Below are 5607 nucleotides of genomic sequence, written 5' to 3'. Positions count from 1 at the left end.
GAAAGAAAAAATGTGTATGTTTGGATAATCTTTATAGCACTTGATCAATAAAAGGTAAAGGGTAATGATCCTTTTTAGTATATTTCTTTAATTTGCGAAAATCAATTACCATTCTATAACCTGTAACAATTCTTTATGGGATCAGTTCATCTTTATCATTAGGAACAACAGTAATACCTCCCTTCTTAGGGACACAATGGACAGGGCTTACCCACTGACTATCAGCAACGGGATAAATTATACCTGCCTCCAGAAGCTTTAGTATTTCTTTTCTTACCACTTCTTTCATCTTAGGATTTAACCGTCGTTGGTGATCAACAACCGGTTTCGCGTCTTTCTCCAATTTTATTTTGTGCTGGCATAGAGTGGGACTAATGCCCTTAAGATCATCAAGAGTATATCCAATAGCAGCACGGTGCTTCTTCAGAGTTTTCAATAATTTCTTTTCTTCATGCTCTGAAAGGTTAGCACTAATAATAACATGATATATCTCTTTCTCATCAAGATAAGCATATTTAAGAGTATCGGGTAAAGGTTTAAGCTCAAACACGGATCACCCTTGGGTGGAGGAGGATCCCCTAGGATTTCAACAGGCAAGTTATGTTTCAAAATAGGTCCCTGGTTAAAGAATACTTCATCTATTTCCCTTCTTTCATTCATAAACATATCATTTTCATGGTCTAGCAAATATTGTTCTAAAGGATCACTAGGAGGCACGACAATAGAAGCAAGACCAATAATTTCATCTTTACTATGCAATTCTTTATCATGGGGTTGTCTACGAAATTTAGCAAAATTAAACTCATGAGGCATATCCCCCAAACCAATAGTAACAACATCCTTTTTGCAATCTATCTTAGCATTAACAGTATTCAAGAAGGGTCTACCAAATATAGTGGGACAAAAATTATCTTGTGGGGAACTAAGAACAAGAAAATCAGGAGGATATTTAACTTTCCCACACAAGACTTCAACATCTCTAACAATCCCAACTGGTGAAATAGTGTCTCTATTGGCAAGATTAATTGTAACATCAATTTCATCTATCTCAGCAGGTGCAATATCATGCATAATTTGTTTATATAAAGAATGAGGTATTGCACTTGCACTAACACCCATATCACATAAGCCATGATAGCAATGATCTCCTATTTTAACAGAAATAACAGGCATGCCTACAACAGGTCTATGTTTATTTTTAGTATCGGGTCTAGCAATTCTAGCAGCTTCCTCACAGAAGTAAATGACATGCCCATCAATATTATTGGCCAAGAGATCTTTAACCATAGCAACACTAGGTTCAACTTTAATTTGCTCAGAGGGAGTAGGTGTGCTACCTCTTGAGCACTGCGTTGGTTTCCCCGAAGAGGAAGGGATGATGCAGCAAAGTAGCGTAAGTATTTCCCTCAGTTTTTGAGAACCAAGGTATCAATCCAGTAGGAGGCTACGCGCAAGTCCCTCGTGCCTGCACAAAACAAATAAATCCTTGCAACCAACGCAAATAGGGGTTGTCAATCCCTATGAGGCCACTTACGAGAGTGAGATCTGATAGATATGATAAAGATAATATTTTTGGTATTTTTATGATAAAGATGCAAAGTAAAATAAAGGCAAAGTAAATAGCAAATTAGTAGGAGAACAATATGATAAAGATAGACCCGGGGGCCATAGGTTTCACTAGTGGCTTCTCTCGAGAGCATAAGTATTCTACGGTGGGTGAACAAATTATTGTTGAGCAATTGACAGAATTGAGCATAATTATGAGAATATCTAGGCATGATCATGTATATAGGCATCATGTCCGAGACAAGTAGACCGACTCCTGCCTGTATCTACTACTATTACTCCACTCATCGATCGCTATCCAGCATGCATCTAGAGTATTAAGTTAAAAACAGAGTAACGCCTTAAGCAAGATGGCATGATGTAGAGGGATAGACTCATGCAATATGAAGAAAACCCCATCTTGTTATCCTCAATGGCAACAATACAATACGTGCCTTGCTTCCATTACTGTCACCGGGAAAGGACACCGCAAGATTGAACCGAAAGCTAAGCACTTCTCCCATTGCAAGAAAGATCAATCTAGTAGGCCAAACCAAACTGATAATTCGAAGAGACTTGCAAAGATAACTAATCATACATAAAAGAATTCAGAGAAGATTCAAATATTGTTCATAGATAGACTTGATCATAAACCCATAATTCATCGGTCTCAACAAACACACCGCAAAAAGAAGATTACATCGAATGGTTCTCCACAAGAGAGGGGGAGAACATTGTATTGAGATCCAAAAAGAGAGAAGAAGTCATCTAGCTACTAATTATGGACCCGTAGGTCTGAGATGAACTACTCACACTTCATCGGAGGGGCTATGGTGTTGATGTAGAAGCCCTCCGTGATCGATGCCCCCTCCGGCGGAGCTCCGGAACAAGCCCCAAGATGGGATCTCATGGATACAGAAAGTTACGACGGTGGAATTAGGGTTTTGGCTCCTGTTCTGATCGTTTGGGGGTGCGTGGATATATATATAGGAGGAAGAACTACGTAGGTGGAGCAACAGGGGGCCCACGAGGGTGGGAGCGCGCCTGGTAGGGTAGGGTGCGCCCCCTACCTCGTGGCCTCCTGTTACGTGCCTTGGCGTAGGGTCCAAGTCTCCCGGGTCTTATCTGTTGAGAAATCACGTTCCCGATGGTTTCATTCCATTTGGACTCTGTTTGATATTCCTTTTCTTAGAAACCCTAAAACAGGCAAAGAACAACAATTCTGGGCTGGGCCTCCGGTTAATAGGTTAGTCCCAAAAATAATATAAAAGTGGATAATAAAGCCCAATAATGTCTAAAACAGTAGATAATATAGCATGGAGCAATCAAAAATTATAGATACGTTGGAGACGTATCAAGGTGTTCTAGTATTACTCTTACGAACCACAATTGAAGCTTTAGCATGATCCTTTATTCTAACAGGGAAAGGTGGTTTCTCAATATAAGCAGTAGGAACAACAGGATCATTATAAGTGATAGTCTTTTCTTCAACTTTAATAGGTGCAACTACTTTTACTTCAACGGGAGGATTATATTTAAACCACTTCTCCTTAGGGAGATCAACATGAGTAGCGAAGGATTCACAGAAAAAAGCTACTATCTCAGAGTCAAGTCCATATTTAGTGCTAATTTCACGGAAAGCATCGGTATCCATAAAAGATTTAACACAATCAAACATAGGTGTTATGCCTGACTCCTTTCCTTCATCGAGATCCCAATCTTCAGAGTTGCGTTTAATTCTTTCCAATAAATCCCATTCGAATTCAATAGTCTTCATCATAAAAGAGCCAGTACAAGAAGTATCGAGCATGGAGTGATTATCCAGAGAAAGCCGAGCATAAATTGTATGAATAATAATTTCTCTTAAGAGCTCATGATTGGGGCATGAATATAACATTGACTTAAGCCTCCCCCAAGCTTGAGCGATGCTTTCTCCTTCGTGAGGCCAAAAATTATATATATAATTATGAATAATGAACAAGATGCATAGGATAAAACTTCTGATGAAATTCCAATTTCAACCGGTTGTAGTTCCATGATCCCATATCAATATCATCACATAGTCTAAACCATGTAAATGCATTTCCCTTTAAAGATAAAGGTAAGACCTTCTTCTTGATAACATCCTCGGGCATACCTACAAGCTTAAATAATCCACAAACTTCATCCACATAGATTAGGTGCAAGTCGGGATGTAATGTTGCATCTTCTGTAAAAGGATTAGCTAGCAGTTTCTCTATCATACCCGAAGGAATTTCAAAATAAACATTTTCAGTAGGTTTAGTAGGTTGAGGAGCAACTCTTTGCTCTACTGGTCAGGGTGAAGATACCCCGAACAAGCCCCTCAAAGGATTATGTTCCATAGTAACAAGTGACAGTAAATTTCAGCACACTATATAAATTTTTCCTTACCAAATTCCACCTACCAAAGACACTTCACTCCCCGGCAACAGCGCCAGAAAAGAGTCTTGATGACCCACACGTGTAGGGGATCTATCGTAGCCTTTTCGATAAGTAAGAGTGTCGAACCCAACGAGGAGCAGAAGGAAATGATAAGCGGTTTTCAGCAAGGTATTCTCTGCAAGCACTGAAATTATCGGTAATAAATAGTTTTGTGATAAGGTAATTTGTAACGAGTAACAAGTAATAAAAGTAAATAAGGTGCAGCAAGATGGCCAATCCTTTTTGTAGCAAAGGACAAGCCTGGACAAACTCTTATATAAAGGAAAGTGCTCCCGAGGACACATGGGAATTATCGTTAAGCTTGTTTTCATCACGCTCATATGATTCGCGTTCGGTACTTTGATAATTTGATATGTGGGTGGACCGGTGCTTGGGTATTGTACTTCCTTGGAAAATCATCCCACTTATTATTAACCCCTATTTCAAGCATCCACAACTACAAAAGAATTATTAAGGTAAACCTAACCACAACATGAAACGTATGGATCCAAATCAGCCCCTTACGAAGCAACTTATAAACTAGGGTTTAAGCTTCTGTCACTCTAGCAACACATCATCTACTTATTACTTCCCAATGCCTTCCTCTAGGCCCAAACAATGGTGAAGTGTCATGTAGTCGACGTTCACATGACACCACTAGAGGAAAGACAACATACATCTCATCAAAATATCGAACGAATACCAAATTCACATGACTACTTATAGCAAGACTTCTCCCATGTCCTCAGGAACAAATGTAACTACTCACAAATCCTATTCATGTTCATAATCAGAGGGGTATTAATATGCATAATGGATCTGAACATATGATCTTCTACCAAGTAAACCAACTAGCATCAACTACAAGGAGTAATCAACACTACTAGCAACCCGCATGTACCAATCTGAGGCTTTGGGACAAAGATTGGATACAAGAGATGAACTAGGGTTTGAGATGAGATGGTGATGGTGAAGAAGTTGATGGAGATTGACCCCCTCCCGATGAGAGGATCAATGGTGATGATGATGGTGATGATTTCCCCCTCCCGGAGGGAAGTTTCCTCGGCAGAACAGATCCGCCGGAGCCCTAGATTGGTTTCGCCAAGGTTCCGCCTCGTGGCGGCGGAGTGTTGTCCCGTGAGCTTGCTTATGATTTTTTCCTCGACAAAAGACTCCATATAGCCAAAGATGGGCATCAGAGGGCTGCTAGGGGGCCCACAAGGCAGGGGGCGCGCCCAGGGGGTAGGGCGCGCCCCCACCCTCGTGGATGGTGGGTGCCCCCCTCTGGTACTCTTTCGCCCAATATTTTTTTATATATTCTGAAACTTGCTCCTATGAAGTTTTAGGACTTTTGGAGTTGTACAGAATAGGTCTCTAATATTTGCTCCATTTCCAGCCCAGAATTCCAGCTGCCGGCATTCTCCCTCTTCATGTAAACCTTGTAAAATAAGAGAGAATAGGCATAAGTATTGAGACATAATCTGTAATAACAGCCCATAATGCAATAAATATCAATATAAAAGCATGATGCAAAATGGACGTATCACGGGTGTCGAGGGCTTTAAGCGAGCATCAATTTCCTCCTTGACCGAGGAATGAACTTCCTTCAACATGGCGGTT

This window comes from Triticum urartu, chromosome 3A, assembly GCF_056163025.1.
Source record: "Triticum urartu cultivar PI428250 chromosome 3A, HENAU_Tu73, whole genome shotgun sequence".
In the NCBI taxonomy this organism is placed as follows: domain Eukaryota; kingdom Viridiplantae; phylum Streptophyta; class Magnoliopsida; order Poales; family Poaceae; genus Triticum; species Triticum urartu.
Note: the sequence above shows the minus strand (reverse complement) of the source record.